At 47.7% G+C, this 13,302-nt stretch overlaps 14 non-coding genes and 2 pseudogenes across 14 annotated transcripts; 14 read left to right on the top strand and 2 right to left on the bottom strand.

Moving 5' to 3' along the window:
* The first annotated feature begins 71 nt into the window (after positions 1-71).
* TRNAN-AUU (transfer RNA asparagine (anticodon AUU)) lies at positions 72-145 on the top strand. Its single transcript has one exon. It is a non-coding gene; the product is annotated as a tRNA-Asn (tRNA).
* Positions 146-5,522: 5,377 nt separating this feature from the next.
* LOC134998733 (U5 spliceosomal RNA) lies at positions 5,523-5,638 on the bottom strand. Its single transcript, XR_010200904.1, has one exon. It is a non-coding gene; the product is annotated as a U5 spliceosomal RNA (small nuclear RNA).
* A 274-nt stretch (positions 5,639-5,912) lies between these two features.
* LOC134998666 (U5 spliceosomal RNA) lies at positions 5,913-6,028 on the bottom strand. Its single transcript, XR_010200836.1, has one exon. It is a non-coding gene; the product is annotated as a U5 spliceosomal RNA (small nuclear RNA).
* Positions 6,029-6,172: 144 nt separating this feature from the next.
* On the top strand, positions 6,173-6,335 carry LOC134998347 (U1 spliceosomal RNA). The gene has a single exon (XR_010200630.1). It is a non-coding gene; the product is annotated as a U1 spliceosomal RNA (small nuclear RNA).
* Positions 6,336-7,006: 671 nt separating this feature from the next.
* Positions 7,007-7,170, top strand: LOC134998899 (U1 spliceosomal RNA). The gene has a single exon (XR_010201063.1). It is a non-coding gene; the product is annotated as a U1 spliceosomal RNA (small nuclear RNA).
* Positions 7,171-7,322: 152 nt separating this feature from the next.
* On the top strand, positions 7,323-7,485 carry LOC134998504 (U1 spliceosomal RNA). Its single transcript, XR_010200736.1, has one exon. It is a non-coding gene; the product is annotated as a U1 spliceosomal RNA (small nuclear RNA).
* Positions 7,486-8,156: 671 nt separating this feature from the next.
* On the top strand, positions 8,157-8,320 carry LOC134998803 (U1 spliceosomal RNA). The gene has a single exon (XR_010200972.1). It is a non-coding gene; the product is annotated as a U1 spliceosomal RNA (small nuclear RNA).
* Positions 8,321-8,472: 152 nt separating this feature from the next.
* On the top strand, positions 8,473-8,635 carry LOC134998486 (U1 spliceosomal RNA). Its single transcript, XR_010200719.1, has one exon. It is a non-coding gene; the product is annotated as a U1 spliceosomal RNA (small nuclear RNA).
* A 671-nt stretch (positions 8,636-9,306) lies between these two features.
* On the top strand, positions 9,307-9,470 carry LOC134999093 (U1 spliceosomal RNA). The gene has a single exon (XR_010201256.1). It is a non-coding gene; the product is annotated as a U1 spliceosomal RNA (small nuclear RNA).
* Positions 9,471-9,622: 152 nt separating this feature from the next.
* On the top strand, positions 9,623-9,785 carry LOC134998379 (U1 spliceosomal RNA). The gene has a single exon (XR_010200660.1). It is a non-coding gene; the product is annotated as a U1 spliceosomal RNA (small nuclear RNA).
* Positions 9,786-10,400: 615 nt separating this feature from the next.
* On the top strand, positions 10,401-10,564 carry LOC134998787 (U1 spliceosomal RNA). Its single transcript, XR_010200956.1, has one exon. It is a non-coding gene; the product is annotated as a U1 spliceosomal RNA (small nuclear RNA).
* A 151-nt stretch (positions 10,565-10,715) lies between these two features.
* On the top strand, positions 10,716-10,857 carry LOC134998397 (U1 spliceosomal RNA; annotated as a pseudogene).
* A 692-nt stretch (positions 10,858-11,549) lies between these two features.
* LOC134998776 (U1 spliceosomal RNA) lies at positions 11,550-11,713 on the top strand. Its single transcript, XR_010200945.1, has one exon. It is a non-coding gene; the product is annotated as a U1 spliceosomal RNA (small nuclear RNA).
* A 152-nt stretch (positions 11,714-11,865) lies between these two features.
* On the top strand, positions 11,866-12,007 carry LOC134998528 (U1 spliceosomal RNA; annotated as a pseudogene).
* Positions 12,008-12,702: 695 nt separating this feature from the next.
* On the top strand, positions 12,703-12,866 carry LOC134999004 (U1 spliceosomal RNA). The gene has a single exon (XR_010201165.1). It is a non-coding gene; the product is annotated as a U1 spliceosomal RNA (small nuclear RNA).
* A 152-nt stretch (positions 12,867-13,018) lies between these two features.
* On the top strand, positions 13,019-13,181 carry LOC134998580 (U1 spliceosomal RNA). Its single transcript, XR_010200782.1, has one exon. It is a non-coding gene; the product is annotated as a U1 spliceosomal RNA (small nuclear RNA).
* Positions 13,182-13,302: the final 121 nt, after the last annotated feature.

The following is a 13,302-nucleotide window of genomic DNA, read 5'->3' as shown; positions in this document are numbered from 1 at the left end:
TTTAAAGTTTTTCTAGGAAACGTTCTAGATGAATGATTATTAGCCTTTGTCAGTATTGACTTTTGCAAGGTGTCTCTGTGGCGCAATCGGTTAGCATGTTTGGCTATTAACCAAAAGGTTGGTGGTTCAATCCCACCCAGGGATGTAATTGACCTTGTAATCAGATTTTGGTGATCTTTAAGTAGACAAGTCAAAATTTCAAAAACCCCCCTTATGGTGTAGGGTACCTGGCCTTCTCTGATGTAATCAGAGTTAGATTTGATTAAGTGATTTTATAAAAAAACAGCTAGGAAGCACAATTTAGCAGTGGGTTGCAGAGAAAAAAAAATATGCTGGCAGAAAAGTCCAATTGAGTGATTAAACAGCTCTTCATTTTCTGATTTTATGTTTATGCTAACAAATTTGCTCTCTGAAAAGTGTCCACAAAGCCAAGTCTCTGATTAACACCTTTGTAGGAATGGTTTTTCACCTATTACTGAAATAAACTTGCTTCATTGGAAAGGCATCAAAGATGCATCCTCATTTCAATGTCTACTGAAATAATACAGGTTGACACCAGGAAACGTCACTGCATCCTTGCTGCTTCCTCACGGGGAAGTCTGTTTAATGTGAAAACAAGGTGATATCTAATCAGCACACAGGTAAGGAATTAAGAAAATCTTTCTTTATGGGTGAAGATGTTTCTCACAAATTGTTGTCCCAATGCATCATTGAAATTCAAGATGGAAGATGATTTTCATATATCACTTGTACATTTTGCATTGCTCTTCTGGTGACAATGTAGTTTGTTTTTGTCAATTACCATTTCAGTAATAGGGTAAAGAAAATTAAGTGGATTTTTTAAAGAAAACAATGCTGTCAATATACTATTAAAACAAATTAAAATGATAAAAGTTATTGTACTTTAAGTAAAAATAAAAGAGCCAAAATATCAATCCCAGTTTTTGATTACTTTAATTATAAAAAAAAAAATGCACATAGCAGTGGATAGTTTCGATCAATCGACCTCTGGGTTATGGGCCCAGCATGCTTCCATTGCACTACTCTGCTGCTCATGGAAGTGTAAGAGATCCTGAAGACTAAATTGATTAAAGGCCTAAAAGTACTGGACTATAAGGAAAGACTTACTAGGCTGAATATTTATACACTAGAAAAGAGGTGCCTAAGAGGAGATATTATTAATATCTTCAAATATGTAAAGATACATAACAAAGAGTTATCAGAGGAATTATTTATTAAAAGAACACGTGGTCACTCGCTGCGACTGGAGGAAAGTTCAGAACGCAATGGAGGAAAGGTTTCTTCACTGTTAGGGCAATCAGGATGTGGAATTCCCTGCCAGGGAAGGTGGTAATGGCGGACTCTGTAATTGGATTTAAAAAAGGAATGGATACATTTCTGAATGAAAAAGCTATCCAAGGTTATAATACTTAAAATATCAACATGGTTAATCCGGGGGTAACATGAGTTATAGTAGCTAACTAGTCATAAAACATTATTCAGCAAGTATGTAGAATCATCACAACTTAAAACAGGTTGAACACGATGGGCAATCTGCCTCTATTTAACCTCAAAAACTATGTTACTATGTTATTGTAGTATACAGAACACCACAATGCAATGAGCAGTGATAGTGAGCACTGATGAGGATACTAGAACTGACACTGAGCAGCAAGATGCAGCACTGGACTATTAGTAATGTACTGTAGTATGCTGAGCACCACAATGCAGCACAAGACAATGAGCAGTGATACTCAGCACTGATGAGGATACTACTGAGAACTGACACTGAGCAGGAGAGACACACTACTAGTATTACTGAGCAGCAATAAGTAACCACTGATACTGAGCACTGATATTGAGATTTCCACTGAGAGAACATAGCCACGTCCTCTCCGCTCTCTCTTCAATGCACGAGTAAAAATAGCAGCAACGCGCAGCTCTTTATATGGAATCCGAATCTCGCGAGAATCCGACAGCGGGATGATGACATTTTCCCTTGTTCAGGTTTTCCGAGTCAGGCGGGAACAACCGAGCCTGCCTCGGACCAGTGTAAACCACGTGGAGTTCGTGGGGTATTCGGTTCTCGGAGAACCGAACCCGCTCCTCTCTACCTTATACCCATCAATTTTTTTATTTTCAATCTAAGCCCCTGCAGTTTTCTGTAAGCATCTGCTTCGCTATGATGATCAACAAGTCACAAGGGCAAACACTCAGGGTTTGAGGCGTAGATCTTAGGACCAGCTGCTACAAGCATGGCAGAGGTGTCACTATCACTGGTGACACCCAGAGAGGTGGCGAGGGAGATTGTAATGCAGTGCGCGCAGATAAGCAGCGCAATGGTAAAAAGGAGGCATGGTTTCATAGGTAGGGGCGTGGCCTGGTGGCCTGAATCTACATTTTGTTGCTCCGGGTGTCCCGGGGGTTGGGGGCTGCACCCGGGGACTAGTGTGTGAGCGGTGCTGGCTCCTGCACAGTGACAGGGCATGGCCACCCAGCATGACGCCTCCCTTCTTGACCATGCTGTAATTGCAGTCGCACTGCAGTTCAGCGTGATCATAAAAAATGGTGTAGGCTCCTGCTGGTGCAGACTGTATGTGCGCGCAGGAAGCCGCCACCATTTTTGTGATCACAGCGGCTGAATGTGATGTCATACAGCCGCTGTGACCACGCCCCCTGTGTCTCCTCCGTTGCAGACCCCATTTTGAAGCCTTGCCCCCGCACCGCTCCATCCCTGACTTGGAAATGGAGTGTTGCTGACCCACCTCTCCCCCCCTTCCCCGCCCCGATTGACAGGCAGAGGCGATCACATTCTCTGCGGGGTGCCGCAGAAAATGCAGGCACATGCGTATGCTCTTAGCAATTTTTGCAGTTGGATCGCTTATTGTGATTGCAATCCAACCTGAATCAGGCCCTATTACCTATCACAATGCGCTGCGGGCAGTACAAAATTGGGTTAATATAGGAGAAAAACCCCCAGACCTGTGCTCCTTAACTGTACCTGGTGGCTAGTGGAGCGGCTGCCCAGTAATCAGTGTCCACCGCAGTGCGCACACGGCCCACCCCCTACGGCCTCGCTCCCCTTCATCAGCGGCCTCGTGATCCGGAAGGGTGGTGTGTGTGTGACTGACCTTAGGATGAAACCGGAGCCTCCGCTGCAGTGACCCAGCAACCAGGGCACGGGAGTATATAGCGCCGCTGGGAGTGATGAAGCTGCAGTAAAGATGTCTATTAGACCTAGCCTGCTGCAGCCCTTGTAGATTCTCATAAAACAAGTTCTTCTTTTCTTGTCAAAATTAATAGCTAAGAATAGGCTGCCTGAGGCAGGCCCCTGTTAATTGGCCTGCTACTGAAGGCACCAACTACAAACTGAGCTCCCTGTTCATGGAAGCGGGGTTATAGAGGAGAATGCACTGAGCTTCTTGGGAACAGTCAAAAGCTTTGAGCCGGTTGGTGCCTCAGATCAAGATCCTACTCTACACCCCAATGTGAATCCTTGTGGAGTCCAGTGTACCCCACAGAAGAAATTAATGTGTCACACCCATTGGCAGCAACCTTAGAATAGCTGCTGACGGGCACAATTGAGAAAGGAAGGGGGGGGGGGACATTTGAATCCAGCACATAGATGCAATTCAAATATGTAATTTGTACCTTCCTATTTTAAAATATAATGGATGAACCTCACCCTGTGAGAACAATCTTCATGATCAAGAGATCTAATATGTAAAATAAGTATGAGTTGGGATAGGGCTGGGGAGGGTGGCAGCTCGGGCAGCCCCTCCCCCGTCAAGTTAAGGAGATTCAACTGAGGAAGCACAAGGGAACTCTCGTCTGGGGACAACAACTGCAGGGAGACCACATCTTTTCAGATGAACATGGGAGGGCGGAAGGCTGCCTAATACTGAAGCACCATCAAATATCAAACCATATCCAACAACTAGTACAAGCATTCCTGGGGGAAGGTCTGCAGCAGACGGATTTGCATACGGTGATGTCATCCAAGCAGTGGGCCAAAGTTGGCTGGAACCCTCATCTGCATATAAAAAGAGAAAAGGGGCATGCAGGGCATGGCGGCCTTTTGCAGTGCTTGGATGACCCCTAGTTCGCATTAAACACCCCCACCCTCCTTTGGTGTGGGGCTCATGTTGGCCATGCCCCATCCCCTGAAGCATTCATGCTGATTTCTTGCAGCAGCTGGGCACTGTAACAGCTCCAGAGCTGCTCTGTAAGGCAAGTAAAAGGGTGTGGGCCCTGCAGCACCACCTGTAGTTCGCATTGTGCGTTGGAAGGCACAAAGTAAGCAGACGGGAGGAGAAGTCAGGATAGTACACAAGGGCATCCTTTTCTCTTAGTCCGTAGAGGATGCTGGGGTCACATTAAGAACCATGGGGTATAGACGGGATCCGCAAGAGACATGGGCACTTTAAGACTTTCAAAGGGTGTGAACTGGCTCCTCCCTCTATGCCCCTCCTCCAGACTCCAGTTATAGGAACTGTGCCCAGGGAGACGGACATTTCGAGGAAAGGATTTATTGTTAAACTAAGGTGAGCATCTTACCAGCTCACACCTTAAGCATGCCGCAGAACGTGGCATTCAACAGAACACAAGCCAACGGCATGAACAATTGCAGCAAAAAGCTGACCAGAACCGTAACACAACATGTGTATAACCACAAGTAATAACTGCAGACACAGTATGGACTGGGACGGGTGCCCAGCATCCTCTACGTACTAAGAGAAAAGGATTTACCGGTAGGTATTAAAATCCTATTTTCTCATACGAACTAGAGGATGCTGGGGTCACATTAAGAACCATGGGGTTATACCAAAGCTCTTGAACGGGTGGGAGAGTGCGTACGACTCTGCAGCACCGAATGACCCAACTTGAGGTTATCATCAGCCAAGGTATCAAACTTGTAAAACTTAGCAAAAGTGTTTACTAAATAGCTGCTCGGCAAAGTTGCAATGCCGAGACTCCCCGACCAGCTGCCCAGGATGAACCCACCTTTCTAGTAGAATGGGTCTTCACCTAATTCAGTAACGGCAATCCTGCCGTGGAATGAGCATGCTGAATCTTACCACAGATCCAGCGCATAATGGTCTGCATGGAAGCAGGACACCCAATCATGTTGGGAGCATACAGGACAAACAGAGCCTCTGTTTTCCTAATCTGAACCGTTCTGGTGACATAAATTTTCAAAGTTCTGACCACAGCCAGAGACTTTGACTCAACGAAGGTGTCAGTGGCCAAAGGCACCATGTGGAAAGATGAACCACCTTCGGCAGAAATTGTTGACGTGTCCTCAATTCTGCTCTATCTTCATGAAAGATCAAATAAAGGCTCTTGTGATACTGCATGGTTTGTACTGTTTTCCATGTGCTCCCAGATCTTTCAAGCAAGTAGCATGGTCAAGAAAGTTCTGTTTGAAAAGAAACAAACATTTACTGTCATTGTTATGCAAATAAACTTACATTAAAGCTAACAAGAAAGCACACTCGTTCTGTCTTTAAACTGATAAAAGAAACCCCAATAATATGGGGCATGCAAAAATTGAGATAAAACTCAGTTTTGCTCCTCTCCACGGAAATCTTTAATAAAAGGCGAAATATTTGTTAGTTCTGAAGAGAAACCAGAGCATGACCAAGATTCCACCTGTCGCCTGAGTGCCATGCCAGCAGTTCTCATTCAGCTCAAAGTGAGCACCCAATTTGAATGAAAGAAAGCAGATTTCTCACCAGGCTTCCCCTTGCTATAAACATGGTTTGTACTCTTTTCCATGTGCTCCCAGATCTTTCAAACAATTAGTGTGGTCAAGAAAGTTCTGTTTGAAAAGAAACAAACATTTACTGTCATTTCTATGCAAATGAGCTTACATTAAAGCACACTCATTCTATCTTTAAACCGATAAAAGAAACCCCAAAAAGATGGGGCATGCAAAAATTGAGATAAAACTCGGTTTTGCTCCTCTCCACGGAAATCTTTAGTAAAAGGCGAAAGATTTGTTCGTTCTGAAGAGAAACCAGAGCATGACCAAGATTTTTATCTGAAAATATGTGTTCTCCCTGCAGTTGTTGTCCCCAGATGAGAGTTCCCTTGTGCTGCCTCAGTTGAATCTCCTTTACTTGACAGGGGGATGCTCGAGCAGCGACCCTCCCCAGCTCTAGCCCAACTCCTACTTACCTGCCAGGTGAGATACTATGATCATGAAGGTGCTTCTCCCAGGGCAAGGCTCACCCATTGCACTCTGGGTGTGCTGCTTCTGCGATTTCCCCAAATGTGGGAAACTTGACTGCATAATTTGTGTTTCCCCTGGTCGGCTCTCGTATAATTCAGATCTCTTTGTCTCAGGTCTCTCTCCAGCCTAGTTTGCTGTCTGTTTCTACTTCTCTTTTCTTGAGCCGCTCCCTTCTATGCCCTTGCGCACTATCCTGACTTCTCCCGTCTGCTTACTTCGTGCCTTCCAACGCACAATGCAAACTACAGGTAGTGCTGCAGGACCCACACCCTTTTACTTGCCTTACAGAGCGTCTCTGGAGCAGTTACAGTGCCCAGCTGCTGCAAGAAATCAGCTTGAATGCTTCAGGGGCTGGGGAATAGCCAACATGAGCCCCACACCGAAGGAGGGTGGAGGTGTGTAATGCGAACTAGGGGTCATCCAAGCGCCGCAAAAGGCCGCCATGCCCTGCACGCCCCTTGTCTCTTTTCATATGCAGACGAGTGTTGAAGCCAACTTTGACCCACTGTTTGCATGACATCACCATATGCAAATCCATCTGCTGCAGGCCTTCCCCCAGGAATGCTTGCACTAGTTGTTGCATTTGGTTTGTTGTTTGGGGGTGCTTCAGTATTAGGCAGCCTTCTGCTCTCCCATGTTCATCTGAAAATATGTGTTCTCCCTGCAGTTGTTGTCCCCAGATGAGAGTTCCCTTGTGCTGCCTCAGTTGAATCTCCTTTACTTGACAGAGATGTGCCTGAGCAGCGGCCCTCCCCAGCCCTATCCCAAATCATACTTATTTTGCATAGGCGATACCATGGTCATGAAGATTGTTCTCCCAGGGTGAGGTTCATTCATTGCATTCTGGGTATGCTGACCCCTGTGATTTCCCCAAATGTGGGAAACTCGACTGCATTATTTGTGGTAGTGGGGGACTGTGTTTGTGCTTTCCTCTGGTCAGCTCTGGTAAAAATCAGATTTCTTTATCTCAGATCTTCCTCTAGCCTTGTTCTTCTTTCGAGAGTTCCCCTGTGCTGCCTCAGTTGGATCTCTTTCACTTGACAGGGGGGTGCCCGAGCAGCGACCCTCCCCAGCTCTAGCCCAACTCCTACTTACCTGCCAGGTGAGATACTATGATCATGAAGGTGCTTCTCCCAGGGCAAGGCTCACCCATTGCACTCTGGTTGTGCTGCCCCTGTGATTTCCCCAAATGTGGGAAACTTGACTGCATAATTTGTGTTTCCCTTGGTCGGCTCTCGTATAATTCAGATCTCTTTGTCTCAGGTCTCTCTCCAGCCTAGTTTGCTGTCTGTTTCCACTTCTCTTTTCTTGAGCCGCTCCCTTCTATGCCCTTGCGCACTATCCTGACTTCTCCCGTCTGCTTACTTCGTGCCTTCCAACGCACAATGCAAACTACAGGTAGTGCTGCAGGGCCCACACCCTTTTACTTGCCTTACAGAGCAGCTCTGGAGCAGTTACAGTGCCCAGCTGCTGCAAGAAATCAGCTTGAATGCTTCAGGGGCTGGGGCATAGCCAACATGAGCCCCACACCGAAGGAGGGTGGAGGTGTGTAATGCGAACTAGGGGTCATCCAAGCGCCGCAAAAGGCCGCCATGCCCTGCACGCCCCTTTTCTCTTTTCATATGCAGACGAGGGTTGAAGCCAACTTTGACCCACTGCTTGGATGGCATCACCATATGCAAATCCATCTGCTGCAGGCCTTCCCCCAGGAATGCTTGCACTAGTTGTTGCATTTGGTTTGTTGTTTGGGGGTGCTTCAGTATTAGGCAGCCTTCTGCCCTCCCATGTTCATCTGAAAATATGTGTTCTCCCTGCAGTTGTTGTCCCCAGATGAGAGTTCCCTTGTGCTGCCTCAGTTGAATCTCCTTTACTTGACAGAGATGTGCCTGAGCAGCGGCCCTCCCCAGCCCTATCCCAAATCATACTTATTTTGCATAGGAGAGACCATGGTCTTGAAGATTGTTCTCCCAGGGTGAGGTTCATTCATTGCATTCTGGGTATGCTGACCCCTGTGATTTCCCCAAATGTGGGAAACTCAACTGCATTATTTGTGGTAGTGGGGGACTGTGTTTGTGCTTTCCTCTGGTCAGCTCTGGTAAAAGTCAGATTTCTTTGTTTCAGTTCTTCCTCTAGCCTTGTTCTTCTTTCGAGAGTTCCCTTGTGCTGCCTCAGTTGGATCTCCTTCACTTGACAGGGGGGTGCCCGAGCAGCGACCCTCCCCAGCTCTAGCCCAACTTCTACTTACCTGCCAGGTGAGATACTATAATCATGAAGGTGCTTCTCCCAGGGCAAGGCTCACCCATTGCACTCTGGATGTGCTGCCCCTGCGATTTCCCCAAATGTGGGAAACTTGACTGCATAATTTGTGTTTCCCCTGGTCGGCTCTCGTATAATTCAGATCTCTTTGTCTCAGGTCTCTCTCCAGCCTAGTTTGCTGTCTGTTTCCACTTCTCTTTTCTTAAGCCGCTCCATTCTATGGCCTTGCGCACTATCCTTACTTCTCCCGTCTGCTTACTTTGTGCCTTCCAATGCACAATGCAAACTACAGGTAGTGCTGCAGGGCCCACACCCTTTTACTTGCCGTACAGAGCAGCTCTGGAGCTGTTACAGTGCCCAGCTACTGCAAGAAATCAGCTTGAATGCTTCAGGGGCTGGGGCATAGCCAACATGAGCCCCACACCAAAGGAGGGTGGAGGTGTTTAATGCGAACTAGGGGTCATCCAAGCGCCGCAAAAGGCCGCCATGCCCTGCACGCCCCTTTTCTCTTTTCATATGCAGACGAGGGTTGAAGCCAACTTTGACCCACTGCTTGGATGACATCACCATATGCAAATCCATCTGCTGCAGGCCTTCCCCCAGGAATGCTTGCACTAGTTGTTGCATTTGGTTTGTTGTTTGGGGGTGCTTCAGTATTAGGCAGCCTTCTGCCCTCCCATGTTCATCTGAAAATATGTGTTCTCCCTGCAGTTGTTGTCCCCAGATGAGAGTTCCCTTATGCTGCCTCAGTTGAATCTCCTTTACTTGACAGAGATGTGCCTGAGCAGCGGCCCTCCCCAGCCCTATCCCAAATCATACTTATTTTGCATAGGAGATACCATGGTCATGAAGATTATTCTCCCAGTGTGAGGTTCATTCATTGCATTCTGGGTATGCTGACCCCTGTGATTTCCCCAAATGTGTGAAACTCGACAGCATTATTTGTGGTAGTGGGGGACTGTGTTTGTGTTTTCCTCTGGTCAGCTCAGGTAAAAGTCAGATTTCTTTGTCTCAGATCTTCCTCTAGCCTTGTTCTTCTTTCGAGAATTCCCTTGTGCTGCCTCAGTTGGATCTCCTTCACTTGACAGGGGGGTACCCGAGCAGCGACCCTCCCCAGCTCTAGCCCAACTCCTACTTACCTGCCAGGTGAGATACTATGATCACGTAGGTGCTTCTCCCAGGGCAAGGCTCACCCATTGCACTCTGGGTGTGCTGCTCCTGCGATTTCCCCAAATGTGGGAAACTTGACTGCATAATTTGTGTTTCCCCTGGTCGGCTCTCGTATAATTCAGATCTCTTTGTCTCAGGTCTCTCTCCAGCCTAGTTTGCTGTCTGTTTCCTCTTCTCTATTCTTAAGTGCCTTCCAATGCACAATGCAAACTACAGGTAGTGCTGCAGGGCCCACACCCTTTTACTTGCCGTACAGAGCAGCTCTGGAGCTGTTACAGTGCCCAGCTGCTGCAAGAAATCAGCTTGAATGCTTCAGGGGCTGGGGCATAGCCAACATGAGCCCCACACCGAAGGAGGGTGGGGGTGTTTAATGCGAACTAAGGGTCATCCAAGCGCCGCAAAAGGCCGCCATGCCCTGCATACCCCTTTTCTCTTTTCATATGCAGATGAGGGTTCCAGCCAACTTTGGCCCACTGCTTGGATGACATCACCGTATGCAAATCCGTCTTCTGCAGAACTTCCCCCAGGAATGCTTGTACTAGTTGTTGCATTTGGTTTGTTGTTTGGGGGTGCTTATGTATTAGGCAGCCTTCTGCCCTCCCATGTTCATCTGAAAATATGTGTTCTCCCTGCAGTTGTTGTCCCCAGATGGGAGTATCCTTGTGCTGCCTCAGTTGAATCTCCTTTACTTGACAGAGATGTGCCTGAGCAGCGGCCCTCTCCAGCCCTATCCCAAATCATACTTATTTTGCATAGGAGATACCATGGTCATGAAGATTGTTCTCCGAGGGTGAGGTTCATTCATTGCATTTTGGGTATGCTGACCCCTGTGATTTCCCCAAATGTGGGAAACTCGACTGCATTATTTGTGGTAGTGGGGGACTGTGTTTGTGCTTTCCTCTGGTCAGCTCTGGTAAAAGTCAGATTTCTTTGTCTCAGATTTTCCTCTAGCCTTGTTCTTCTTTGAGAGTTCCCTTGTGCTGCCTCAGTTGGATCTCCTTCACTTGACAGGGGGGTACCCGAGCAGCAACCCTCCCCAGCTCTAGCCCAACTCCTACTTACCTGCCAGGTGAGATACTATGATCATGAAGGTGCTTCTCCCAGGGCAAGGCTCACCCATTGCACTCTGGGTGTGCTGCTCCTGCGATTTCCCCAAATGTGGGACACTTGACTGCATAATTTGTGTTTCCCCTGGTCGGCTCTCGTATAATTTAGATCTCTTTGTCTCAGGTCTCTCTCCAGCCTAGTTTGCTGCCTGTTTCCACTTCTCTTTTCTTGAGCCGCTCCCTTCTATGCCCTTGCGCACTATCCTGACTTCTCCCGTCTGCTTACTTTGTGCCTTCCAACGCACAATGCGAACTACAGGTAGTGCTGCAGGGCCCACACCCTTTTACTTGCCTTACAGAGCAGCTCTGGAGCTGTTACAGTGCCCAGCTGCTGCAAGAAATCAGCTTGAATACTTCAGGGGCTGGGGCATAGCCAACATGAGCCCCACACCGAAGGAGAATGGAGGTGTTTAATGCGAACTAGGGGTCATCCAAGCGCCGCAAAAGGCCGCCATGCCCTGCATAACCCTTTTCTCTTTTCATATGCAGATGAGGGTTCCAGCCAACTTTGGCCCACTGCTTGGATGACATCACCGTATGCAAATCCGTCTTCTGCAGACCTTCTCCCAGGAATGCTTTTACTAGTTGTTGCATTTGGTTTGTTGTTTGGGGGTGCTTCAGTATTAGGTAGCCTTCTGCCCTCCCATGTTCATCTGAAAATATGTGTTCTCCCTGCAGTTGTTGTCCCCAGATGAGAGTTCCCTTGTGCTGCCTCAGTTGAATCTCCTTTACTTGACAGAGATGTGCCTGAGCAGCGGCCCTCCCCAGCCCTATCCCAAATCATACTTATTTTGCATAGGAGATACCATGGTCATGAAGATTGTTCTCCCAGGGTTAGGTTCATTCATTGCATTCTGGGTATGCTGACCCCTGTGATTTCCCCAAATGTGGGAAACTCAACTGCATTATTTGTGGTAGTGGGGGACTGTGTTTGTGCTTTCCTCTGGTCAGCTCTGGTAAAAGTCAGATTTCTTTGTCTCAGATCTTCCTCTAGCCTTGTTCTTCTTTCGAGAGTTCCCTTGTGCTGCCTCAGTTGGATCTCCTTCACTTGACAGGGGGGTGCCCGAGCAGCGACCCTCCCCAGCTCTAGCCCAACTCCTACTTACCTGCCAGGTGAGATACTATGATCATGTAGGTGCTTCTCCCAGGGCAAGGCTCACCCAATGCACTCTGGGTGTGCTGCCCCTGCGATTTCCCCAAATGTGGGAAACTTGACTGCATAATTTGTGTTTCCCCTGGTCGGCTCTCATATAATTCAGATCTCTTTGTCTCAGGTCTCTCTCCAGCCTAGTTTGCTGTCTGTTTCCACTTCTTTTTTCTTAAGCCCCTCCCTTCAATACCCTTGTGGACTATCCTGACATCTCCTCCTGTCTGCTTACTTTGTGCCTTCCAATGCACAATGCAATCTACAGGTAGTGCTGCAGGGCCCACACCCTTTTACTTGCCTTACAGAGCAGCTCTGGAGCTGTTACAGTGCCCAGCTGCTGCAAGAAATCAGCTTGAATGCTTCAGGGGCTGGGGCATAGCCAACATGAGCCCCACACCGACGGAGGGTGGAGGTGTTTAATGCAAACTAAGGGTCATCCAAGCACCGCAAAAGGCCGCCATGCCCTGCATACCCCTTTTCACTTTTCATATGCAGATGAGGGTTCCAGCCAACTTTGGCCCACTGCTTGGATGACATCACCGTATGCAAATCCGTCTTCTGCAGACCTTTTCCCAGGAATGCTTGTACTAGTTGTTGCGTTTGGTTTGTTGTTTGGGGGTGCTTCAGTATTAGGCAGCCTTCTGCTCTCCCATTTTCATCTGAAAATATGTGTTCTCCCTGCAGTTGTTGTCCCCAGATGAGAGTTCCCTTGTGCTGCCTCAGTTGAATCTCCTTTACTTGACAGAGATGTGCCTGAGCAGCGGCCCTCCCCAGCCCTATCCCAAATCATACTTATTTTGCATAGGAGATACCATTATCATGAAGATTGATCTCCCAGGGTGAGGTTCATTCATTGCATTCTGGGTATGCTGACCCTTGTGATTTCCCCAAATGTGGGAAACTCGACTGCATTATTTGTTGTAGTGGGGGACTGTGTTTGTGCTTTCCTCTGGTCAGCTCTGGTAAAAGTCAGATTTCTATGTCTCAGATCTTCATCTAGCCTTGTTCTTTTTTCGAGAGTTTCCTTGTGCTGCCTCAGTTGGATCTCCTTCACTTGACAGGGGGGTGCCCGTACAGCGACCCTCCCCAGCTCTAGCCCAACTCCTACTTACCTGCCAGGTGAGATACTATGATCAGGAAGGTGCTTCTCCCAGGGCAAGGCTCACCCAATGCACTCTGGGTGTGCTGCTCCTACGATTTCCCCAAATGTGGGACACTTGATTACATAATTTGTGTTTCCTCTGGTCGGCTCTCGTATAATTCAGATCTCTTTGTCTCAGGTCTCTCTCCAGCCTAGTTTGCTGTCTGTTTCCACTTCTCTTTTCTTGAGCCGCTCCCTTCTATGCCCTTGTGCACTATCCTGACTTCCCCGTCTGCTTACTTTGTGC

Source organism: Pseudophryne corroboree, unplaced genomic scaffold, assembly GCF_028390025.1.
Source record: "Pseudophryne corroboree isolate aPseCor3 unplaced genomic scaffold, aPseCor3.hap2 scaffold_149, whole genome shotgun sequence".
Taxonomy (NCBI): Eukaryota; Metazoa; Chordata; class Amphibia; order Anura; family Myobatrachidae; genus Pseudophryne; species Pseudophryne corroboree.
Note: the sequence above shows the minus strand (reverse complement) of the source record. Positions and strands in the feature narration are given on the sequence as shown.